Genomic DNA, 27,523 nt, shown 5'->3' on the forward strand with positions numbered 1-27,523 from the left:
TGGCAAAGCTGTGTTGACCTATTGTAATAGATTGTCTAAATTAGTGTTTAATACTGCTAATGAACTGGTAGAAGGTGGTTAGGTATGTCAGGAAGAGGTGAAACAGACTGAACAAGTGGCTGGACATGAACAAGATGGATAGTCAAGGAGACAGTGGTTGTACAAGCAGAGGGTGACTAGCCATGCAGAAAGTGACAAGACTACGCAGTGAGACACTGGCTGTGTCAGTGTTTTACAATATCTAAAGAGTTTATGAAATTTTTAACCTAGTTTACAAGGATATCTTCGCTTTTTGAATACAAAAAGTTTCGTTGGATTTTAAAAACATTTGAATTTTTTTTCTAGTTTTAAGTTTATTTTAAATTTATTAAAATGAAGATTATTTCCAGTTTTTGCACTTTATAATTTAGATTGTGGTTGGCCCATTTGATTTTTTTCCAGACTCTTGCAGCAACTTGGATATTGGAAAAAGAGTGACTCATTCCAGATTTGAACCGACAACCTCTGGGTTGTCCAACTCTGACACTATTGTATATGTTAATCATTTGTTGTAGATTATTATTAAATTTGATGATTTCTCATGGCTGACTAGATTGCCAGGTTAATGGTAAGTATAACATCTTACAGAGTTTACTGTCTAATACAATGTCTTATTTCAGTTCAATCTCCTTACCCAGATGCCTCATCAATTATTGTCTCTTTTCTGATTGGTTCTATGAATGTTTTTAAAGCTTAATTTCAAGCTTTTTAAAAAAAAACTTTCCTGAAGAAAATTCTAGTAATAGTGTAGTAGAAATAAAGTCAGCAAATGATTTTCTAACTAGCAAATTATTTGCTAGTTTGAAGATCCTTTGAGAGTTAGTAAATTATTTGCGTATTAGCAAAGAGTTTGCGTACATACATTACTAATTATCAAGCTACAAGTCACAGATAAATATATTGTGTGATGCCAAGTACTCTGATGTTTGTAGCTATTGTTCTGGTAAATAAATATAATATTATGTCAGTAATTCTAGATTATCTAAATATATTGTAACCTCATCAAAATGGCACAGCCTTGTGGTACGCCTGTTGTGTATGAAATGCTAGAATGTTTTACAACTCGCATAGTATTCGTTAGCCTGTCTTGAAAAACTATTGTTTTTGTGAAGTTGTTTCCCCGTCGAGCGGGTGAGCAACACAACGTTCTACTAAAGTTTACCGCAGAGACTGGTTAAACGTTATAATATTATTTTTTCTACATAAATTTTTGCGCGAAATTCGTTATGATAACCGATGGAGCGACCGACATAACATCGCGACCAAGCCGCATTGACAGAAGAGAACAACTCCTTTTCAGCGCAGCTGATGCATCAGGTGCAGTACGTCTCCTGACACGCTGCTGTGTTGCTCGGCCGCTCGACGGGGGAACAACTCCGCAAAAAACAACAGTTTATCAAGACAGGCTAAGTATTCGTGACCGAGAAGGAAACTAAAATGAGAAAAACTAAAAATTAAATACAAGTTTTAATTACGTTTTGTGTAACGTAAGATGGAAACTTATTGTAATGTGTGTGTAGTAAGATGCGCTGATTTAATTAAAATTTTAAAAGTTGTTATGTAACGAAGTGTAACAAAAATATAGCTTACCAAACAAGTTGCTATCAACTCTTTCCCACTCCACCAATGGCCACTACAGTCTGTTTTGAAGGGTTTTGAATTCATAATAATGATAATTATAAAATGTTAAGAATTTCAATAATCTAATTAACGTTTTAATATTTTACATGGTACAAATTGAGTTGAGATACCAGAGAGCTGACACACATGGTCAGTCTCAGAATGTGGTATGCTAGCATGTTGAGGTCTAACTGTACTCGGCTCACAGAGAAGTCTTCATGGTGTCAATAATAATATATATCAATCAGATGCTACCAATGCATGTGAGAAATTCGTAAAACTCTAGAGTGGAGCATATAGAGAAAACATAGCAGATATAGAGAACAGCCATTGTATAATAGTCATTGTTATTTATTAGATCTTGTTGCTCAGAACCAGTGCTCACAGGCTAAGACTTTCTTTTTGCTATCCAGTGATAATTTATATCAGCATATTTTTTGAAATGCAAATGTAACAGACACCCTTTTATATACTTGTTAGTTCTGTAAAACGAATGATTTCCTTAATGCCAAATATTACTAAAAATCTTCTTTTTACTATTGCCGAGCAAAAGCTGCATAATTTCTAATTTTTGCAAAATTAATGTTAAGCGTGTTATCAAATGTGAGCAAACCAGAGGAAGACAAGTCCAATTTCTTTCTCAAAGTAAATTGAAAGGGGAAATTATTGTCAGATCATAAAATTAGTAAAAGTAGTATTGATGCTAGTCCAAGTGTACCGATCATATCTAGCTGACCCCCCCTTTTTTATATTCGTAACAAGTTAATCTACACCCCTGATAAACTTGATGCTGCTTAACTTGTTTCTAGTTAAACTGTTTATAATAGCCATTTATTGTAGCAATAAAAACTACTAATATAATTATTATTTCTCTGTCACTATGACTATTCCTTGAAGTTTGCTCTTTGGCTTATTATTAAATCTTTTGTGTGTAGGCTTCTGCAGGTTACCAAATTAATCGCCCAGGAGTGCTCACTAAAATGTTTGATTTTATTTGCGCCAAAATATGTAAGTGAGACCTGCTTTTTAACTTGTTTACTATGTAAAAGGTTTTCTGAGGTGTTAAAAAAGCAGTAGTAACCTGGGGTTTTGGCCACGCTTTAAGGGAACTTGCATCATACAGGGTAGTAACACCTTCATTTTCAGCAACTCAAATACCATATTCTATTCAAAACACGCGACACTTTCTCTGAATCCTCTACACCTCTGTGGTTCCTTTGTATCACCATTCATTGTCAAAGGTTTTTGCTTGCGTTAGATGTTTTTTCAACCACCAGCCCATTTTTGTCAAAATAATCGTTTGAAATCTTAAAAGAAATAATTTTATGGATACATTTCTAGAGCCTATATTTTCTGAGTTGTCTTTCCTTATAACTTTAGATTTGTAATGTATTGTTGGAAGTTTTGTATTGTCTGTCTCAAACATAGACCTATTAACTATACTAATGTGAATGTGACTGTTTAGGTAGGACACAATGCTGAGCCATGATGCATTAAATTGCCCAGTCTAGTATAGTTAATAGGTCTATGGTCTCAAACAAAGTAGGAAATGTTTTTTTCCACATTAATTGTAAGTCTTTTTGGAGTTGTCTTGTCGTTTACCTAATGCTATTTACACAAACCTGTACCAATGTCTGCAGCGGACACATTTAAACATTGTTAAACTTTTTTCAGCAACTTTTGAGGCATTTCTTATTTGACACTGTTTTTCATCAAACATTGGTCTATATATGAAATTTATATACTTGCACATGAACTTGTATTAGCTGTATTTATAGTTAACTAGATGAAGGCCCCCATTGCAATGGATGATAGAATAACTACCTAATGAAATTGAGTGGCTTACCTGGAAAGCTTGATCTTTATTATAATTGTTACTGAAACAATACGCGAGTTTTGGGCCAGCATAACAATCGTTACGCATAACAGTTAACAGTGCTAGTTATTAACCTCAAGCAAGCGATTTCAGCGTGAGCATCTTACTGCAGAATCCATTGTTTTTCGTGTCCGGCTTAATTGTTATGTTCGCCACCTGGAGGCGCTAAGATGAAATTCAGTACTTCACGGATTTTTCATTGCTAGATTTTAACTGCTACAACTGAATATAGGGTTTAACAAAAAGACAAAAAGAAAACATTTCATATATATAGATAAGATAACTCCTTTGGTCAACTTATCTGATGCAAGCCAGCATCACTCTAATCAAAACTGGTATGATAGTTGCAGAAAAAATTGCATCGGCCTGGATTCGAACCCACGGCATCCGGGTTTACCAACTGCCATACTATCATGCGTGAATCATTCATTTTGTGGCCTTTTGGTATAGCTATGCAGATAATTATTACGACAATTATATTATTTTTAATAATATTTTTCTTATTAAAAAGAATTGGTGTATTATTTATAACATCGAGTATTTCGCAAGGGTTATAAGCAGGTGTGAACAAGTAATTAATGTAACTACTGGAAAATCAAAGAATAACAGTACCATAGACATCGGTTTATGATGTTACACGTGATATATCTTTATAAGTATGTTTAACCATTCTACCCCAATGGCTTTCATCATGACATCATGATATATATATGTTCGCTCTAGTTTTTATACCTGTTAGAGATGTCAAGTGATAGGAAGCACCTGTTAGAGATGTCAAGTGATGGGTAGCGCCTGCTAGTTCTTCAGTTCAGTTTTTTAATGCTGAGCTGTAAGTAAGCAATGTAAGTCATATAATTGCGAATGAACCTTTATTTTATCTACTCGAAACTAATAAGTTAATTTTATAATTTTCTGATGCCGGCGGGTGATTCGTAACTATCCAAGCACTCTCCAACCAAGGGAAATTGGTTAAAATTGATATTCTGTAATTTTCAGGACATGAAGCCATTTGTGCAGTAAAAAATGAAAAACAATTCAATCATGAACAGTCATGTGAGAGCAACTCCTAGTGTGCTTAATATTTTCTATTATCTTTATTACTGTAATAAAAGCTCTATATGTTTGAACCGACAACCTCTCGGTTGGCCAACTCTGACACTATTGTATATGCTAATCATTTGCTGTAGATTATTATTATATTTGATGATTTCTCGTGGCTGACTAGACTGCCAGGTTAATGGTAAGTATAACATCTTACAGAGTTTGCTGTCTAACACAATGTCTTAGTTCAGTTCAATCTCATTACCCAGATGCCTCATCAATTATTGCCTCTTTTCTGATTGGTTCTCTGAATGTTTTTAAAGCTAAACTGTACTCTTTCTTGGTATATATTTCTAAAAGAACGTTGTTAAAAAAAGTGTAGTAATTATTTGCTAACTAGCAAATTATTTACTAGTTAGCAAAGAATTAGAATGATGCTGTTGGTGACACATGTCATTAAAAACATCAACGCCTTCATTTTTAGCACTGTGCCCAGGATTGTAAACTCACATTTGTTGTGGCAGATCAGTTGAGATGTCAGGGCCCGCAATAAAATTTGCTAATTTAGCCAAAAAAGCCAAATCTCCTTTTTAATTGCTTCTTTGTTGCAAAGCTTTGTTTACTAGCATTGGTGTGTCCTGACTGCAGCTGTCTACCCTTGAGGTTCATTATGCAATATCTTTGAGAGTGTAGCCTAGCCTAATGGCTGCTAATTGAATACTCAATGTTGACTCCTTTGGCTTGATGGTAAGGCTATGTACAATCTATGGAAATAGATTGTCTAAATTAGTGTTTAATACTGCTAATGAACTGGTAGAAGGTGGTTAGGTATGTCAGGAAGAGGTGAAACAGACTGAACAAGTGGCTGGACATGAACAAGATGGATAGTCAAGGAGACAGTGGCTGAACAAGCAGAGGGTGACTAGCCATCCAGAGAGTAACAAGACACACAGAGACGTGAGATGTGTGAGTGTTTCACAATATCTAAAGGGTTTATGTAATTATCAACCTAATATAGGTTGAAAGGAAATCTCCATTTATTAAATAACTACAGTTTGGTTTGAATTTAATTAAAAACCTTGTGAAGTTCCCTAAACTTATTCGCTGGTTGTTTTTAAATTTTTGTCTTCTGGCATTATGCCAATATTTAGATATCAATAATTAAAAGGATGTTCTATAGTTTACTTATATGTAATGCTACAGTTATACCTAGTCATATGAGTGCCCAACATACGAGATTATTTAGATATGACAAAACTTCTGAACAAATATTTGCTAATAGATACGGATGCAAATGTTAAATACAGGTATATGAAACAGTTCTCCATGTGGCTACTAGTTGGCCACTTATGAAGAGAGAAGCCACTCGTAAAAATAGCATCATTCGGTTTTTAAAACTTGAACTTTTTTTTAAAAGTTTTAAATAGCCTTGGTAGAATCGAAGATGAAAGGAAGTCGAAAGCAAGGCAAAAAATTCAAGACCTTAGGGTACGCCTGTTGTTTATGAAACACCAAAATATTATACAGCTCGCGTAGTAGTAGTGACCGAGCACGAGAATAAAAAGAGAAAAACAAAACATTGAAGACAAGTTTATATTACGTTTTGTGTAACATAAGATAGAAACTTATTGTAATGTGTGTGTAGTAAGATTCGCTGATTTAATTAAAATTTTAAAAGTTGTTATGTAACAAAGTGTAACAAAAGTGTGGCTTACCAAACATGTTTTCATCAAGTCTCTTTTACACCACTAATAGCCACTAGAGCCTGTCCTGAAGGTAGGAACTCTGCTCAGTAATGTACATAATATGTTTGCATTTTATTGCATATCATAACCACTAGATAGGTATTTGTTATTTTGTGAGTGTATGTAGTGATATAAAACAATTACAAAAACACCTTTTCATTGTAATTTTTCGTAACATTTGGTTTTTGTTTAGTGGGTGGAAATGAATTTATTTCAGTAAATAAACTCATAATAATTGTAATTATAAATTATAATAACTTCAATACAGTAATACTTCAACTTACGAGTGCTCCAACGTACGAGAAACTTGAGATACGAGCCAGTTTTTAAGCACGTTTTAGCACTAACATACGAGCCATGTTTGAGATACGAGCCCTTGTGTAAGTTGCCAAGTATGCCGGAGGTGTTTTCTGAGAACATCATCACTCTGTATTTTTCAACTGCTCAGGTTATATTTTTGTACTGTGTTTTTTGTGCACGATTTTCTGTGCAGAATTATGTGAATTAAACGTACTGTGCGTAGACCGAAAGTTTGCCAGTAAAATGAAAGATAATACAAAGAAAAAGCAAATAATAACAATTGATATTAAATGGAAAAATATTGAAAAATATGCGAAATGTGTATGCGTGATTGAGCTAGCTCGGCAATATGACAGAAATACATTCATAATTATCAAACAGAAGGATTATATTCAGGGCATTTAGTTCGCAAAAGGACTAACCATAGTTTCTAAACGGTGCAGCGATCTTCACGACCGCTGATGGCATTGAACAAACAATTAGCCGGTGACAGCGTAACTGAAACGATGCTATGTGAAAAGGCCGGCGCTATCTATCCAAACTGTTTAATAGACATTCGGACAAGCTGGCTAGTGGTCGTGCATTAACCATTTGTGACGAAACCTGTGTTCGTCCTAATCGCAACATGTTGCAAGGGCGACAAAGGCAAACGTCCTTAGATAGGTTTATCTTAAAACGGCCGGCTAGTCGTGAAAGCGAAAAAAAGGAAAAATTTCTCGCGGACCAGCAAGAAACTTCCAACTATGAACGCCGAAGAAATTTTAATTACGTTTAGTTGAAAATGAAAGTTTGCTTTTAGGTTTGCTTCTAAGTTTGTCTTTTAACACTTTGATAAAATCCAAATTTATAAAAGTCAACTGTTGTAACGAAGGATAAGTTATATCTCCCTCCCTGGCAAACGCGAGTGTTAACTGCTATTGTATGTATTTAATTTTACATTTTAATTAATCACATTTCCTTGCATTATTTTTTATTTGCTGCTTTTTAAAAGCATGCAGTACGTATATAAGGAGAATAACCAACATATTTTTTCTGTTACAATATCTTGTTTTGAGTGTTTTATTTGCTTTTTTTAGAGTATGGAAACCAATCAATATATATTTAATTGTTCTATATATAAATAAATTGCACCAACATGCGAGTATATTAACATACGAGCTCAGTCTCGGAACGCATTAAGCTCGTAAGTTGAAGTATGACTGTAATTTAACATTTTAATATTTTACTTGGTACAAATTAATTTGTAGCTAATTTGTAAACCAGAGAGCTGACATACCAGGTCAGTCTCAGAACGTGGTATGCTAGCGTGTTGAGGTTTGATTGTACTCGGTTCACACAGAAGTCTTCATGGTGTCAATAATAACATATATCAATCAGATGCTACCTGTCATGTATGTGAGACATTTATAAAACTCTAGAGAGTAGAGCATATAGAGAAAACATAGCAGATATAGAGAGCAGCCGTTGTCTAGTAATCATTGTGATTAATTAGATCTTGTTACTCAGAGCCAGTGCTCACAGGCTAGGACTTACTTGTTGCTATTCAGTTTATGAAATACAAATGTAACAGACACCTTTTATATACTTGTTAGTTCTATAAAACGAATGATATCCTTAATGCCAAATATTACTAAAATTATTTTTTTTAATAGTGCCAAGCAAAAGTTGCATAATATCTATTTTTAGCAAATGTTAAGCGTGTTATCAAATGTGAGCAAACCAAGGGAAGACAAGTCCAATTTCTTTCTCAAAGTAAATTGAAAGGTGAAATTATGGTCAGATCATAAAGTCAGTATTAGCATTTGTATTAGCATTATGCTGTATTGTATCAGCATTATTATTAGCAATATGTTATATTGCATAAGCATTTTTCACCATTATGTTGTATTGCATCAGCATTGTTATTAGCAATATGTTATATCGCATCAGCATTTTTCACAATTATGTTGTATTGCATCAGCATTGTTTTTAGCATTATGTTGTATTAAATCAGCATTGTTATTAGCATTATGTTGTATTGTATCAGCATTGTTATTAGCAATATGTTATATTGCATCAGCATTTTTTACCATTATGTTGTATTGCATCAGCATTTTTATAACCATTATGTTGTATTAAATCAGCATTGTTATTAGCATTATGTTGTATTGCATCAGCACTGTTACTAGCATCATGTTGTATTAGCGTTGTTATTACCATTATGTTGTATTGTATTAGCATTTTTATAGGCATTCAGTGTTATTTTTTCTTAATTTCTTTAAACTGCGCAGAACAATTTTACTCGAGATATGAGGTTTAGAATTTAAAATGGTAAATGTTGTATATGTTAAATAAAAACGAATTTTCTTTCCAAAGACTTTTATTGCTGGCAACGCCGGCCATTAGGCTAATATATTTATAGCATTTTGGAGAAGTCTGGCCCTGTATTTTTTTCTAGTACACTAGTAGTCCCGTGCGTCATTAAAAAATGGCAGGTCTAATAAGTATGTTCACAATTATTCCATAGTATGGCAAAGTGGTCGTATGGTTAAGTGGTTAGCACACCTGTCTGCAAAACCAGTTTAATTCCAGTGCAAAGCAATTTTTTGTTCCAAGCAATATCAACCGCTGTAAGTGTGTATTTTATTGCTATAACTGGACATACGGCAGACCAACAAACAAACAATTAAATTTATATAGATAAGCAATCATATTAACAAGTGTTCATGAAATTCCTTTTGTCGGAGGCAGCAGTAAAGTAGTTGCTCACTTGTTACTCAATTTTTGAACTTGTTTTTTATTTCAGTTTTGCTGTCGCAATATACACAAAAATGTACAATAATGCAAATTTTATTCGCAGGGTATTACTAGATGTTTTGTTTGTAGACTACTTTTTATTTTACATCATTTGTGTACGATAGTCTAAACCTACTCGCTAGTCATTTGTATCAGTTACTTACACAACTGTTCACTTCCGTACTACCTTGTTCTGTTATTTCAGACGGGAGGCCTTTATGGAGCAATACTTTGTGAGCCAAAGAAATAGCATATTCAAACACGTAGAGGTAAATTGCTTATCTCTAACAGTGTCGGTTTATTTATTCTTTTAAACCGTTGTGAGTCAATCACAGCCATCTCAGCGTTGGGTGCATTTAAAAGTTAGCTCTCTGAGTTTGGCATTCACTGCGAAACATGGAAAAGTGTCAGAGAGTTGACCTCTTTTCATGGAAAGTTGACATTCATGTTCAAAGTCAAATCAAAAGTGGCACATGTCATTTTAGGCCATATAGGCCCACAATTTGTAACAAAACTAGAATTTAAAACAGGTCATGTTGTTACTGTTTTATGTTCTTTTTATCATCCCTTTTCCTTTAAAGATGAACTCACATTAAATTTTAAAAGGTTTTCAAAGGTAAAAAATTATCGATGTTTTTCTATCCATTGTAATTGTTTTTGAAGTTTGAGGTGATCTGACTGCCATGATGTTTCAAGATTAAAATTGACAAAACTTCATTGTGGTTAAAAAAAATTCAGATTCAAATGAATGTACAATTATGACGTCACGTCAGCTAAGATATCAACGGAATAGAAACGCGTAATGCTGCAACTTGAACACAATAGTGTGGCGGACGTTGCATTTACTTTATTTACTCCTATATGCCTTATACTGTCTTGTCCTTTTAAATATCGTGATTCCTCTCCCCTGTCGGTTGTATATGCTTATTTCTTATTACTCTGTACGTTTTCAATCGGCGACGCCAATAATTATTTAATCATACTTATACTTATTTTTATATTATTATTGTATTCAGTTTCGACCGTGTGCTATGCTTTTACTTGTTTTTGTACATATCCACCTTCCTTTTATATGGTAGTAAATTGGGTGACTTGGCAAGATGGGCCAGGCTCCCAGTGGAGTTGTGAATGCATCTGTTGTACATTGATTGTGGCGCATACAGTCAAATCCAAACTTATTCACTTTGAACTCATACACTCTTTCTCTGCCTGAAACAGGGGTGGATTGCAGTAGCCAGTTAAGGGAAGGCGCTTGACCTTAACAATAATTTGATATCAATAACATGGCAGCAGTATATCTAGCGACATCAATTTAGCATGTTCCTTCTAATTATTTTACCTATGATCAAGTTTTGTCGACTTTAATCTGGAAACTTCCTGGCAATCAGACAACCTCAAACATAAGACACCTTAAACACCGTAAATGATAGAAAAACATCGATACTTTCTGATAAAATCTACTAAAACCTTTCATAAGTTCATCTTTAAGCGAGATTTTGGACTTATCGGTCCTCTTAACATCTCAACAACCACCAATACCTGAATATCATTAATATTGAAATACCACTGCCTCTCCAGCATGATACCATCAGTCATGTTTTTTTAGTAGCACCTGTGCATATTTGTCATAAAGGTTTTGACCTATCTCTAATATGCAACCATAATATGGAAAATTAAAATTGAAATTTTATTCAAAAATTAAAATTACGTCCTATTTCAGGGTTATTCTTTAGATGTTCCAAGTGTCTTCTTGAATATATTTCACTACTGATTTACAATTATTGTGTAAACTCAAGACTAACTTACTCTGTTGAAATGTGGGGAAATGCTCCAGCTGTGTACTTAAATCCTTTATTTCTCTTTCAAAAAAGGCTAGTTCATATTATTTGTAAAAAATATTTTCTATATTGTACTAAAGAGCTTTTTATTACCTTAAAACTTGTTGACAATTTTTGGTTATATAAATATCGTACTTTGCTTCGTGCTTTTATAACATTTCAAGATTGTTTTCAAAACACTGTGCCTGTAAAAATTACGAGACAAATTTTTATAAATTTGCCCATTTCACCATATAGCTCCGCTGCCAGTCATAAAAAAACATCAAGAATCAGTGATTTGAAACCAACTACCTATATATGTTAAAAACATAGGACCATTTTCGACTTTAAAATAGTCTAAGAGTTCATCTTCTGGAGCGGGAGTGAGTCTTTTTTTTCTGCTATAATCTAACTGGGCATTGCGTTGACCGGTTCACAGTTGCATATAGACCTCATCATCACCTTTTTTGTGTTGTTATTTGTATTGCTTATTAATAGAAATTACGAAATTGCATTCTGTGTTATCTTTTAATGATCTGATTATGTAATTTATAACCATGCTTGCAAATATGAATTGACACCAATCTTCACAACTGTTGAAATCGGATCCGATGCGGTCAACAAGCAGTAAATCAAGATGCTAACAGTCACAATCTTCGGTGTCAAAAGTCAACTTGTTAAGAGTCCATCGCATCATCGCTAGCAATGATTACGTTGGCTGCTCATTGCAAAATGATGTCATAGCAGCCCATCGTTGCGATCAATCGCACAGCTAATCATCGATTTGAGCGATAGTGTGCATTGGCCTTCAAGCAACATGTAATTATAATATTGCCAACTTTTGGCAGGTGTTAATATATATGTTTGACATGGAAAGCCGGGAGCTTAAGAAAGATATGCACTACTACCAAAGCTGTTTGGACGCCCTTCTTACCCATTCCAAAGATGCCAGAATATTCCGCCTAGTACACAATATGGACCTGGTTCAGGAAGACCAACGTGATCAGGTATAAGGGTTTTCCTGCGGAACTGAGTTCACTAGATTTATTGAAACGACAGACTTCTTAAGAACTGAGTGTAATGCTTTATTATAAATTGAAAACTTTATAAATCATATGGATAAGGTTTAAAATGGAGGAATGAGTTGGTGATTTAGTTAAATCAGGATGATTTGCTTTTGAAAATTCATGGTAAACTAGTAGCCTTAGACGACTTAGGCTATTTTATGTAAATGAGATATCTTATTGCATGCAATATAATTTGGAAATTACAGTCAAACCTTTGCTTTATGATCTTGATGCATTCCGGGACTGAGCTCATATGTCAATTTTCTCCAATCCTAAAGCCGTACTTCCTATATAAAACAGCAAAATACATATTAATCTGTTCCCACTTTTGAAAAACACCTAAAAGAAGGATATTACGATGGAAAACCGTGTTTTAGTTGTTTTAATTTACTACCTATGTTCACAAAGTAAAAAGTACCTTGTGGTTATGGCCCGCAATAAAATGTCACATTATTATGCACACTGCTGTACAGATTTTTTAAAAACTTTTGCGACATAAAATATAAACTTTTCTGACATAAACATAACAAACTTTAAATTTAACTTACATGAATTTAGCTTAATAAACACGTTCTTGAAAATAATTTGTAATCTTACTCAAAACGTAATTCTTAGTTTCTCTTTGTTTTCATATTTTCATTATCCTCTTCTGGCTCGGCGCATTTTGCTATCACTTTCCGCTGGTCTTTTTAAAACGTTTTCAAACTGATCCGACAAGAAAGACCGAGCAATACTGTTCTCGAAGGCGGCCTCTGGTGTACTTCGCCACCTAGCAACCACCTCGAGAATTGTCTCAAATCTCGAATTTGTACAGACCGTAATTATATGTGAGAATGTGAGCTAGTAGAGTAATTATTGATAGAGATTTTCATTGTTATAGTAGTTCTTCACTTTTCTTATATATTAGGTATGACTAGCGGGCCGGCAGTCCCGTTTGCCGTGGAGGTCTTCAGGCGTAATAACTATGGATACAATTATTCATTGCTGCAACAAGGTGGATGGGTGGTGCAAATGGTAGCGGGCTTGATTGCCAAACCGAAGTTATGGGTTTGATTCCCATTTAGTGAGTTTTTTCCAAACACTCTTAGCATGGCTTCGGACAGAGAGATTCTTCTCTTATTATAGTAATGATTGTAGTATTTTGTTAACAGTTTTCTTTTAACTTTCACTGGCCCCTTTACTTCAACTCATGGAACTGCAGTGTTGTTAAAACCCAATAGTTGCCAGAAATGTATGTTGTGATCCCACAACCCAATTGGGAAAGCCATCATAGGTAGACTTTTGACACTGCTCTAATTGGCTGGTTGTTTGACTGCAACTGAATTAAAGGTTGACTCGCAACAAAATTCACATTACAGTTATTTGGTATCATAAGATTCACCATGTCTTACTCGGCTGTGTTGTAGGTGCACAATATGTGGAAATGTGATTACAAACTCTGAAAATCTCAAAAATGAACAGTTAATCGCAGCCACCACAAAAACGCCGTAGGCTGGAATCCCTCTCCAAAATGGCTCAAATGGGACATAGTTAAACACGATGCGCTTCTGTTTACACTTTCATGCAACCTCATTCGTCGAAATATTTTCCCAAATATACTTTTAACCCCATATTTTGCCCCTACAAAACGGCAGAGTAAGACATGGTGAACCTTTTAATAACAAATATTTGATACCAAATAACTGTAATGTGAATTTTGTCGCAGGTCAACCTTTAAGTTTCTGTTACTGCGCTCTAAAAACTCTCACAAAAATGATAGCCTGAAAACTGATCCGGATATTTTTTTTCTGTTCTTTATTCAATGTAGAGAAATTATCTATAAAAAATCCAAAAGCATTGACGACAAAAGTTCACGTTCATATAAGCTCTTGGCTTTTATGTGATGAAACAAAGCAAAATATTATGTACGAGTATTAAAAGTCACTAATAATATCTATCACAAAACGGAGATGTTGATACACCTGGTAGCAAATTTAAAAGGTAAAATTTTGGTGTGCAGGATTGTATACAAGTTAACATCTAAACATTTGTATGCACCAATCCCTCATTTGGTTCTATTCATTCTAAGATTCTATGAGACATTCTATGGTAAGACATTCTATAAGAAGAAGGAGAGTAGCTTATAATTTGAAGATCTTATGTTACATCATAACAACTGATGTTCTTGCTTTTAGTCGGCATCAATCATCATTTTAGTATAAAAATTCAATATTCAGCTTTATATATTCTATAAAACACACTGCAGGTCTGTTTGTGAATCTGTTTTTTGCTAACTGGATGTTAGTATATTCATTTCAACAGAAGTATTTTTATGCTAATAAACCGACTATAAGACAACTTTTTTTGCGTAATTTTTCTGCTGGATTATCATATTTATACTGTTTTAGAACATTTGATCCAAATAATTGTGTATTACTACAAAAGTTGTGCACTACCGATCCCGTATTCCCTCTTACCGCACTTTCACCCATCCCATCGCAAAATCTTTGAATATATTGTGTGAATTAGTAGCCACATGGTGCCCGACGATAGCTCGGAAGGGTTTGTGGGCATGCGCCACCGGACGAGCAAAAACGGCCATGTTGTCATTGGGAATCCGAGCTCCGTTCGCGTAGCTTGTGACTTTGTGCTCGTCGTATTTTAGAAAAGATTATTAAGAGTCTTTCTGAGTCTTGGTGACTCGTGAGTAACCCTACTGGTGTAGTCTGGCACTACGGTGTTTTCTGGTAAAACGTGCAGGTGGAGTAAGGGTGACATAAGGGGAGGTTTTGGAGTGTCACGGCTGGCAGTCTAGTACTGCGTAATTTTTACTTAGTAACTTACAAGCTATTTCAGCATATATTGTATTTATTTGGCCTTGTTGTTAGGTAGTGCCACTCAGCTGGGCTGAGGTGAGCACGAGCGGGCCATGAGCGAGCCTGGGAGCAGCCAAAAGGCTAAGCCATCTACCGATGGCGGAGGTGGTCAGCCACCCGAGGGCGCCGCGAGCGCTGTAACAGTGCCGCTGGTTCTAGATGCCGCTTTTTTAGTGAATCTGATGAACCAGGCACGAGGGCCTATTTTAGAAAGGCTGAGCCGGCAGATGCATCCATTTGCCGGTGATGGTGCGGTTGAGGTAAACACATGGCTCTCGCAGTACGAGAGACTGTGTGAGTTGGAGCACTCTGCTTCGTGCACGCTGATTGCATACATGCTCGATGGCACTGCCGCCAGAGTGCATGGACGCATGAGGGTGGGCAAGGTATCCCAGTGGGATGTCGTGAAGGCAGTGTTGACTGCCGAGTACGCCATGCCTCGACAGGAAGCATGGCGTCGCTTTGTCAGCTGTCGACTCGAATCCGAGGAGACAGTTGACGTGTACCTGGACCGCTTGGAGCGGCTTGGCGGTAGACTGGGGGTGGCGCTGGAGGACGTGGTGTTTAGGACCAAATTCTATGAAGGGCTGCCTGAGTCAGTCTACGAGTGGGCAGTTACGCACCATCAGGCGTATACTGCTGATTTTGGTTCGGTGCTGAACCAAGTGAGGGGAAAGTTGGTTTCCCGGAGAGCTGTTGAGGGTCGCCCTTCAACAATTAGCTCAGCGGCCAGTTCTGGTAACCGGCCGGCGACTGCTTCTGGCAAGCAGTTGGGGGCTGCTTCTAGCAAGCAGCCAGAAAGCAAAGACAGTTGCTTTCGATGTGGGGGTCCACACCTGGTGAAGGACTGCCCACGTATTAAGCGGCCTTCGTCTGGTACGGGGGCGAAAAATACCTCTTCTGGCAAGAAGGTCGGGTGTTTCCGGTGCAGCAGCACGGAGCACTTTGTACGAAACTGTCCTGTACGGCCGCCGCCTGGGGCGGCAGCAGGGCTCACGGAGGATGAGCCGGGTTTTCATCAGGAGGATGCAACTCGGGGCGCCGCATCCTCTCATATGGACACCGTGTAAGCCAGGCTTACGAGGGGTCCCATAACATCAGGGGGACCCGAGGTGGCGTTGGCGTGACAGGGGGAGGCTGGAGGTCACATGCAAGCAGTAAGAGTGTACTGCGGGACAGTCCTTGGCTGTCTGGGGCGACTGGCGTGCCTACGACGAGCAGTCGTATGCCGGTCGTTCGAGCAATTCTGAATGGTTGCGGTTTTCAGTGTCTGGTTGACACTGGAAGCGAGAGGACTCTGGTAAGTCCACAGGTGTTGACAGGCTCAACCCGACTTAGGCTGAGCCACCCGCTGTTGACAGCGGATGGTAAAGCGTCTCATGTGAAGGGTCAGTGTCGGGTGGTCGTCGGTGTTAAGGGACACTGTTTCGGCGTTACGGCACTTGTTATGGACAAGCTGTGCAATCTTGGGGTTGACTGCTTGCTGAGTGGCAACGTCATTGACCACATGGGAGGCGTCACTGTCCGTAGAGGAAGTGATGCGAAGTATTCGGTCAGGTGGGGGAAACCCTATCAGAATGGATGCTGTGGAGTACCTGCAGGGCAGGATACTGGGGCTGGCTGCGCATGCGGAGTGGCAAGGGTGGCACCGTTGTCGGCGTTGGGTGGTGATCTGGTGTCACTGCGAGTCGACGACCCCAATTTTGTTGCCACTTTTGCCAAAGGCCGATGGACCGTTAGCTGGCGGTGGTCCGGGGAATCTCCGAAAAGATTGCAGTTCCGGGTCGCGGAGTACAAGTGTACTCGGGCACTTAACTTGCATGAGCGGTACTGTGCTGAAATTGAGGGCTGGATCTCAAAAGGTTGGTTGAAAAGGTTGAGTCGGCCCATTGAGAGTATTATCCTCCTTTTGGCTGTGCTTCAACCAACGAAGGACAAAGTGCGACCAGTCATGGACTACCGTGAACTGAACGCGTTTGTCGAGAGTCACACGGGAGGTGACGCGGTCGCTGTGTGCGGCGAGAACATCCGGAAGTGGAAACAGTTGTGTGGCAAACTTGGGGTAGTTGACCTCAAGGCTGCGTACCTACAAATCCATGTTTCGGAGGACCTGTGGAAATACCAGGCCGTGAAGTATAAGGGGATCTCTTTTGCGCTGACACGTTTAGGCTTCGGGCTTTCGTGTGCGCCTAGGATCATGACCAAAATCCTAGGCAAGGTTCTTTCGCTCGATGAGCGGGTCTGACGAGGGACTGACCACTATATCGATGATATAGTAGTGCAGGAGTCTGTGCTTGACATGGAGGAGCTGAGGAAGCACCTTGCTAAGTATGGACTGGCGACGAAAGAGCCGGAGGGCCTTGATGGAGGTCGGTTGTTGGGCATTTCTCTGAAGGGAAATACTCGTGGACATTTGCAAATGTCGAGGGGAACTGCACTCTCCGAAATACATCTTGAGCCAGCTGGGCTGACTAAGAGAGAGCTTTTCTCGTTTTGTGGCCGACTTGTCGGTCATTACCCAGTGGCTGGGTGGTTGCGGCCCTATTGCAGCTTCTTGAAGCGGCTGGGATGCAACGGAGCCTGGGATGCCCCTGTTGAAAAGGAGGTCAGCTCGCTTGTTTGTGAGCTTTACACAAGGGTATGTCAGGAGGACCCTGTTAGGGGTCTGTGGCATATAAGACCGAACGGTTCGGTCGTTGTGTGAACAGATGCTAGCTCTCTGGGCCTCGGTGTGGCAGTTGAGGTTGATGGCAGCATTGTTGAGGATGCGTCGTGGCTGAGGAAGGAGTCAGACCATTCACACATCAATGTTGCCGAGTTGGAAGCTGTGGGACGAGGTTTTAACCTGGCTATCGCGTGGGGGTTCAAGACCTTCACCTTGGCGGTTGACTCTCTCACAGTTGTCAATTGGATGTCAAGTACAATTGATGGGCGCAATCGTGTTTGCATGAAAGATGCTGCAGAGATGCTGGTGAAGCGTCGGCTGGAGTGATCCGTGATACGATCACCGAGTACGGCTTATCGGTCACTATGCGTCTTGTACATGTACCTACTGTGGAGAACAAGGCGGATAGAATGACGAGGGTGCCCAAGAAGTGGCTTGGGCATCGTAGGATGAGTGGAGGTGAGGCCGAGAGCATGGCTGCTGCCATCTTCACCGGCGAGACCCTCGGGGATGCTGTGGGGGCGGCGGCTCATTTGCCTCACCATCTGGGTGTCGAGAGAACACTGTACCTTGCTCAGCAAGTACGCAGTCACTTGACACGGGAGCAGGTCAAACGCGAGCTGGCTGGCTGTGAGGCCTGTCAGCGTGTTGACCCGGCTCCGAGAGGTGAGAACCTCGTGGAAACAGGCAGTTTAGCTGTCAAGGGTAACTGGTGCCGGGTGGCCATAGACGTGACTTACTATGGCGGCCAGGTGTTCCTGTCCATGGTTGATTGCGGGCCGTCACGTTTCACTATCTGGCGCCGCTTGCCAAGTGAGACGGCAGCGCACATCGTGGCTCAGTTATGCATGGTCGTAATTGAGCGAGGGCCGTGTGATGAATTGTTAATGGACAATTCCATGGCGTTTAGGTCAGCAACTGTTGCACAGTTTGCTGACAAGTGGGGGATTTCTCTGAGACTTCGTGCCGCTTACGCCCCGAGTGGCAACGGAATCGTTGAGAGGAATCACCGGACAATCAAGAGGATTGCCGAAAGGGGAAGAATTAGCCCCGAGTTGGCGACATTTTGGTATAATGTCACGCCTCGCAAGGGTACAGATGGGGGTTTGGTACCCTCGAATAATCTGTATTGATATTCATGGCGAGTGCCTTTTGACGCCAATCTACGCGGGTTAGATGAGGTCAGTCAAGGCAAATTTGCTGTCGGTGATGAGGTGTGGGTGAAACCTTCGACTCCGCCGTGCACTAGGCAGTGGGCACCGGGAGTGATCACCGGAGTCATTTCAAAGCACAACATGTGCGTGGATGGCATGCCGAGGCATGTGAGGGATGTCCGCAAACGGCGGTTTGGCACTGGCCGTAGTAGGAAAAACGGCATCCGTGAACTGGTCGAAGACGGCCGTCCTAATCTAGATAGATTACGCGGTTCTGCTGCTCCCCCACCGCTTCAGCTGCATCCCTGTGAGGTAGCTGAGGTCTCGGAGGGGGATGTGGAGGACGGTCCTCAGACTGCCGAGGATGAAGTTCAAAACATGGATGGTGAGCCTCAGACTGCTGGGGTTCCGTCCGGGGATTTAGATCCTGATGAGCCTGAGCTTCAACCGTCAATGCTCAGGCGGTCGCAGCGGGAGCGATGGCGTCCCCGGTATTTGGATGACTATGAGAGATAGCTGGTAGCTTCTCAAAAGCTGGGGGAAATGTGAGTTAGTAGTCATGGGGTGCCCGACGATAGCTCGGAAGGGTTCGTGGGCATGCGCCACCGGACGAGCAAAAACGGCCATGTTGTCATTGGGAATCCGAGCTCCGTTCGCGTAGCTTGTGACTCTGTGCTTGTCGTATTTTAGAAAGGATTATTATAAGTCTTTCTGAGTCTTGGTGACTCGTGAGTAACCCTACTGGTGTAGCCTGGCACTACGGTGTTTTCTGGTAAAACGTGCAGGTGGAGTAAGGGTGACATAAGGGGAGGTTTTGGAGTGTCACGGCTGGCAGTCTGGTACTGCGTAACTTTTTACTTAGGAACTTACATATTGCTTTATCCCAAATTTGCTCGTTTCTGCATTTGTGTTACAGGTAATCAAAATCCTCTATAAACTATACACATAGTATTCGTATTTATTGTACTACACACGTGACAAACATCGGTTTCCATTTTGTTTTGTGACATCTGCATACTACATCCACCATCAGATATTTCAGTTTATGAACTTTCTGTTACTACTAACTACAATTCACTATCCCGACTCCTCCGTGATACTATTAGATTACCAAATTTTAAACATGCCTGTTCAAATCACTCAATAATTCAAGGTTTCTGTTTTTTCATTTTTATTTGCTTTTTTGGCATATATGCCAAAAACCATCAACAAAACCATTTTTTTTGCAATTTGCACGAAAAAAATTGTTTGTTGATGGTTACCAATGCCAATAAAAAGTTATTTGTACATACATTAAGGCAATTACACGACTCCGTAACTTACAGTCTCAACATTACTTCTGTCTTTTCAAAAGATTATTTTTGCTAACATTTTTATGATTTGATACTTTCTTGAAGTATGTTATATGACTTTAAAATGCTCTGACTTAGTTTCTAAAATTTGTATAATTTTCATCATCGTTTGTTTTAGATATTTCATGAGCGTGAAGACGATATCAAACGACTCTCTAAGCCACTGAGTTGTGAATGTTTTGCCACAAGTATTTGGGATGAGACGCTCTATCGAGCTTGGTCTTCTATTGTCTACCTTCTCATTCCGAACGTGAGCAGGCTTGAGAGCAATATCCGCCAGTTCGCTTCGGTTCAAGAAGCAGACGAAGTGCTGCTGTTTGAAAAGGTTACATTTTTGGTAATTACCAACCTTAGCAATTAGTATGCAATGTTTGTACTCCTTCGGATTATCTTGGGTAGTTGAACTTGTATTAATAAATTTTACTTTGTGTGTGCCTCTTATTCCATATAAGCGATGTTTTGTATCCTACAGGATAAATTGTTAGCTAGCGATACATAGGTTGAGGTAAAACCGATTTTCCGTAAGCAATTATTAAGTTATATATTTTGTTCTGTTGGTATATGGCATTAGATTATTAATTATATGTTATATTGCAACAATTGTGTCTATCATGCTTTTTAAACCTGTCAATCTTTAGTGCCGATTTGTTAAAATAGCACACTTCAGCTATCATCCTTAAAGATCATGATTGCGTGAAAGATCGGGACGCTCGCCTTTTTGCATATTTTTGTATATAGTTTTTGTATCTTACAGGATAAACAGTAATCTAGCCATTCATAGGTTGAAAGAAAACCAGATCTCTGTAGGCAATTGTTAAATATTACATTATATTATATATTAAAGTATATAACAGCCTATTTGTTGACAACAAAATTGCTGATAAAACAGTTTATTTGGTAAGTAGTAATAGCTGAGCTAAGTTTCTTTTAGTTGTAGGATGGGCCGAGTTTCTTTGATTTATATAACAATCTGTGCATAAGTTTAGTGTAAAACATAATTATTATAACTTATGCATTTATCTTAACTTGTTTGTGGGGGGGGCACGCCGCTTTAACAACATCTAGCATCATTTATTCCAGACTAAAGGCCACTCTAAAAGCCGCTCGGTAGAAAAAAGTGGTATTGCTTAATTTGTAATAAAAGTAGATGGCCCAGCTGCATCTGCCCACTCTTAAATTATTTTTAAATATCTAGACTCTGACTTTAAGTGGATGCAACATAGCTGCAGAGATTTTAGTTGCAGAGGGATCAGAATAAAGTAGAAAGTAAGATAGTAATCTCTAGGAAAGGTCTGAGGTATTGGTTTGTGAGATTACCATTTGGAGGTGTTATTTCCAGGTAATATCACACTGTACTCTACGGGAACACAGGAATAGCCATTGGTTTGAGAAGATTTCCAACAACATCAAAACAATTTAAACTGAGTTGCAGCAAGTTGGCTGCATCATTTCAAAGCATGGAAGTCAGGTGAGTGTAGCATGCCATACTATCGTTTCCTCTTTACTTCTCTCTCTCCCCTCCCCCTTTCCTCTCTCCCTCCTACCCCCCTCTCTCTTTTCCCTCTCTCTCTTTTTCCCCTCTCTCTTTATCCCCCTCTGTTTCCCCCCTCTGTCTCCCTCCTCTGCCTTTCTCTCTTCCCCTCTCTCTCTCTCTTCCCCTCTCTCTCTCTCTTTCTTTCTCTCTCTTTTTTCCCCTCTCTATCGTCTCCTCTCTCTTCTCCTCTCTCTCTTCTCTCTCCCCCTCGTCCCTTCTCTTCCACCTATTTCTCCCCCTCACTCCCTCTCTCTCCCACCCCTTTCTCTCTCTCTTTCGCCCTTCTCCCCCTCTTTCTCTCCCTATTTTCTTTTTCTCTGCTCTCTCTTTGCATCTGAGTACCGTGCCATGTGAGGGCGAAGATCTTTCTGTAACCATGACTTTTTGGCATGTTTCAATAGTGGATTGGTTTCTGTTGGGTGTTTTTATCGAGACGACATAGCTAGCAGGCTGTTGACTGTCAGAAAAGCTTTTTCACGCTATGTCAGGTTTAATTTTTAGTATTGCAGGGCTGCTATCCACCCTCTTGATCTATGCTGGAGTGCATATGGGGGATCCGGTTTAGTCACCAACTACCCATTCTCACCGATGGATAAACCTTGAGCATCATTTGCTGTTTGTTAAACTGATTTCATAGGGATTGCTTAACATGTAATCTTGTGTTTGTTTTCTTGTAGAAATGGAGAGTTTACGGCATTTATTGACCTCTTCACCTCTAACACATATATAATGGTGATCATGTCTGACTCAACTATATGTAAGTTTGTATGGCTGTCATCTGTTCCATATACACCCTACATATACTATGCTGGCCATGTTTGAAGCTAGAATAAGCATCCAAAATTGTGTTATTACTTTTATACTTTAAGGGTTTGTTTTGTATCAGATGTTGTGTGCCAAGGTCACGCATGCCGAAATTTCAACTGGAGCCAAGTAGTGAACCAATTTGTTTTTTATTGATGTTTTTGGCAACATCATCTTCAATAATTAAAAATTTGTACCTACTTGAAGTTTTCAAGTATTTTTGTTTTTAATGATTGAATACATCAGAAATTAACGAATAATAACAGAAATATTGACCAGTAGCTTCAACCATCAAAAAAATGGGGTTGTCGTTGTTCACCATAAAAGAGGTAACAACCTCAGATTTCGTTTGTAACCTACCTTTAATACAAACTGGTAACCAGAGGTCTTTTCATTAATTTAAAAAAAATATACATGTAGAATTGTTTGTCAGATGTGTTAAAAAAGTCTACAAGCTATTTTTCTCATTAGAAAAAATTGATGGCCATTTTGTTTTAGGGCTTTCATTTTTGATAGAAGTAAAATATCATTTTCCTCTAAAGTGTATCTATGAACCCGAATCTTTTAGCTTTTATTTTGGTCTAAACGCTATGAAGGTCAAGGCCAGTAACTTTTAAAGCCAGAAGGGAAGGCAATCAATTTAGTTCTAAAAACAAAAGAATCTGAGCTGAAAAGATACAGTCTGACACAATTATAAGGTTTTCAAATCTGTACTTGTTAATAAGTTAACGTCCAAGTTCATGATAAAGTCAACACTCATCTCTAAAGCAATGTTGCTTCTTCTTTACCACACTTTTTGATTCGTTTGCATAACAAGTTTACCCTTTACTGCTTGGGTTTGTTTGGTTTCATCGCCGTAAAATCGTAGCTTTTATGTAGTACCGTTTCATTTCTTCTGAAGCAAGTTGTTGTACGCATGGTTTGTGAACAATTTTAGGATATCCTTGGTAAGGTATGAGTTGGTAGTTTTAAGAGATATTATGTAATTTATGATTTGGTGGTTTTAGCATCAGCAGCCACTCTAATAAACATCAAGAACGCCAGGAAACACTTTGAAAGGTTAGAGAAACCAGAAGAGATTGCACGCCGCTGATTCACTGTGATTCTCATACAGGTTAGTTGTTAGTAGTGATTATTAAGTGTTGATACTTCAATCTCCTGCTAAGCTGGCTATGTTCTCAATCTTACATCAGCAGGCATGTTTGCTTGAAGGATGTCGACTTCCAAGATAGTAACATATGCTCAACTTTACTCGCATGTCTCAAGGATTGTTATGTGGCGTTTTGAAATGGATGGGAACAGGGGTTCAATGCAGTTCACTTGCATTTGTGCAGTAAATATCTATAAACACATGTGAATAAATGTATTTACATATGTATAAACTGCAAGCTTATGATATGGAAAAACTCTTACTAAAAATTCACCACACAAAATTCAAACTCGCTTGCTTTTAAAGTATCAAAGCTTTTATATAATTCATTTTCATTCCACTCAAAAAATTAAAACAAATCTTCCTTTACTCTTGATAGCAAACTGTTTTCATGCAGTCAATGAGGCCATCAGTGTATGCTGATGTTCTTTAGGTAAGAAAAATTACATCGAATTTCTTTTGAAATATTTTGCAAACAACTTGCTTGGTTCATTAACTCATCCGTTATTCACGGGTAAAAATTTTGAAATACTTATTTTACTAAAAGCCTAAAAATTGTGTTAAACTCTTAAAAGTCATTATTCTAAGTATACATTATGAACTATAGAATGGTTACAATATTGCAATGCATTGTTTGGTGAAACCAGAATTATCTAGCAATTATAATGATGATGCGAAAATTTTGTTGAAATGTTTCTTTTTTTTTCAGACTGTAAAGTAATAAATATAATGTAATAAAAATATTAACTGGTGACTGAGCCTATTGCTGCATTTATTAAGTTTCATTTTAGGCACTTATCCTACTACTGCATGCTTTTTTTCTGTAAGTTTTACATCCATGTTTGATTTTGGTATCCTACTTCTAGCCATTACAATTTCTTGAAAAAATTATTATTGCTTATCGTCGTTTTGTTATAAAAATTGCAACGCTGATAAGCAATAAACTCTACGTCAATCTCTACGTATACGTTTAATTTTACTTATCTAAAACCACAGTTAGAAAGAAAAGTGGTATAGTACATGTATATGATTGCAATAAAGGAGCTTTAGCAAGGTAATCCAACGTACCAACTGCATGCAACAAACGGGCGGCTTGCTACGTATTCTAGCATTTTTGAACATAGTTCTTTTTTTCTCTGTTTGAAATTCACTCTTGATTACCAAACATACTACACCAGTTTTCCAAAAAGCTATTCCTATTAAAAGCTATATCAGAATATTTATATATAATATAATATTTATATTTATGTATAATATTATATCCTAAATTGTAACCTTTCTATTACAATCAAGTTTTTTCAATTGTAATCTTGAAACTTCCTGGCGGTCAGCTTACACAAAACATCAAAAAAATTACAAACGATGGAAAAATATTTAAGATTTTAGATGAAATACAAAAAGTTTTTAAGTTTTTTTCAAGTAGACATGAGGCTAAACTATTCAAATGATAACCATACATCGTAAAAAAAATTTACTTCCGAGAAATCAATCACGTAAAATGAAGCAAAATTAAAATGAACGATAATATGCATTTTTTATTACAAAAAGAAACAATAACAGAGAACAACCAGCCCAACTCAGCCAATTCAACATGAACGGTAATTACTTTACATTATGCATAGCATAATGCATAGCATCAAGTTAGACTCTGTATAATGGAAAAAAGCATTAAATGTCGCATGTGCAATTGTGAGAAGCCTTTACATGAACATACAAAATAGTATGCTACACTTTCAAATGATTTCAAAACTATTTCTGTCAAATAATAATTATTAGTTATGCAAATTATTGTCATGACGCTTTGGGATTTGGCTTGTTCTGGTAAGGTTTTCTTAATCAGGTTCAGCAAAACTCACATTGTCTCTATTATCTGACTCAATATTCATGAGATCCTTGTCATTTGCAATATGTTTTGGTCTTAATGAATGGTAATAGTCAAAAGGGCATTTTATTAGGCAATTCTGTGGTGTGGCACATCCTTAGATTACTAATATATCTCAAAGTAGAGTCAGTCATAACTGAAGTGTTTGATAATAATGCAATAACTTTCACAAAAGTCTATACTCAGTGGTTTGTTTTGTTTTATATTAAATTATAAAATAACAAGGCGATAGAGAAAAGTAAGGTGCAATGAGGGCCCAAATGGGCAATAGCATGGCAACTCAACATGCAGAGCATAAGTTAGCAAATGAGATTGTTAATAAAAAAACATGGATAGTCTAAGCATATGAAATCAGAACAAATCTATTCCAGAAAGTCCAGCGGGCACTGCTTTAAAGCAGCCCTAAAACCACCATAGCTATCCTTTTTAGCCAACTCGGCATAGAATTTTATGCTGATGAGACAACCCACATTAGGCAACCCATCTATGGCCATCAGTAGAGAAGGAGATTGCAAGGGGTAACCAAAATGATGAATGACAAGCGTTGTGTTGTGTTGATAAGTTAGTTTGAGATTTAAATTGTGTGAAGGCTTAAAGACATATTCTTAGTTGGTATAGCTGTTGTATAGGCAAAACACAATATCTGCCAAACAAAGAAGTTGATGGGAATAAAAGTTTTTATGATATTCTCTTCTAAGCAACCCCTTCTGGATGACCAAAATTTGGTTTAAGTAGCTCATTGGAGCATTATTTCCAATCAATATTTTACTCTTAATTAGAGTATTATATAAAAGCAAAATAGGCATTTTTGTGAGATCAATGAGACCTGGTAAATAAGTTCCAAGCTTTGTCACAGTTGTTTTCACAATAGTTCTATGTGTTCTGACCAATTTAGTGTACTGTGTATTGTAACAACTAAATATTTTATGCTAGCCATCATTTGTATGTTTTGTTCGTGCATGGAAATTTTTTGTTAAATTAAGTTCATTTTGTAGACTTGAATGACTATGAAATTATTTTTGTCAACAATCCATGTTAGTTTTTAGCAATCACACCAATTTTTATGAAGTTTAATTTGTTGTTTATTATAGCTATATCTTTATTTATGTTTTAGAGGTATAAAATAAGTTATTATCAACAAACAAAATAGCTTTAGTTTTGCCACTACTATTTGCAGGATCATTTATATCTAATACAAATAGTGTTCGTCCAAGGATAGATCTTCGTGGTACTCCACAATAAATTAATAAAGGTTGGAATATTTCTAAATATACTATAGCACTTTGAAAACAAATAGATAGATAATTTTGTATTAGTTTTAAACTTTAATGAGAAAAACTTATTTGCTTTAGCTCATTAATCAAGGTACATAGATTGATCTGTTGCATCAAAAACCTTTGAGAAGTCAATGAGTATCCCAAAACAGATATATGTTCTCTCCACCTAACAAGAGATGAATGTTTTGCAAAACACGTATAGCTTCTATTAAATATGAACTGAAGCCCCTGGCAAATAGTACAATCTTATTGAGTAACTTTGACTATCTGTTTAAAGGAACACTCTTTTCATTGCATAGATCTCGCCTTTAAACTGAACCGCCTTAAAATTGAAAAGCTAGTCGTCAACATACAGTTGCAAATACACCTTTCTCTGATCGAGGTTAGAACTGTCTCAACAACGTTCATCCCACTTTGCAAACTTGTTCTGAAAAAACAGTTTCATCTCTTTTTAGATTGCTAATAATGTGCTGATTCAACTCTTTGCCATATATTAACACCGGTCTAATGTCTCTCTTCTTATTTGACTGGAATGCAGCTATCGTGGTTACAACACATCTAACTTTCTAA

At 37.8% G+C, this 27,523-nt stretch overlaps 1 pseudogene; it reads left to right on the top strand.

Moving 5' to 3' along the window:
- Positions 1–1,265: 1,265 nt before the first annotated feature.
- LOC137402400 (ras-related GTP-binding protein A-like) lies at positions 1,266–23,737 on the top strand (annotated as a pseudogene).
- The last annotated feature ends 3,786 nt before the right edge of the window (positions 23,738–27,523 follow it).

This window comes from Watersipora subatra, chromosome 8 (genome assembly GCF_963576615.1).
Source record: "Watersipora subatra chromosome 8, tzWatSuba1.1, whole genome shotgun sequence".
Classification (NCBI taxonomy): domain Eukaryota; kingdom Metazoa; phylum Bryozoa; class Gymnolaemata; order Cheilostomatida; family Watersiporidae; genus Watersipora; species Watersipora subatra.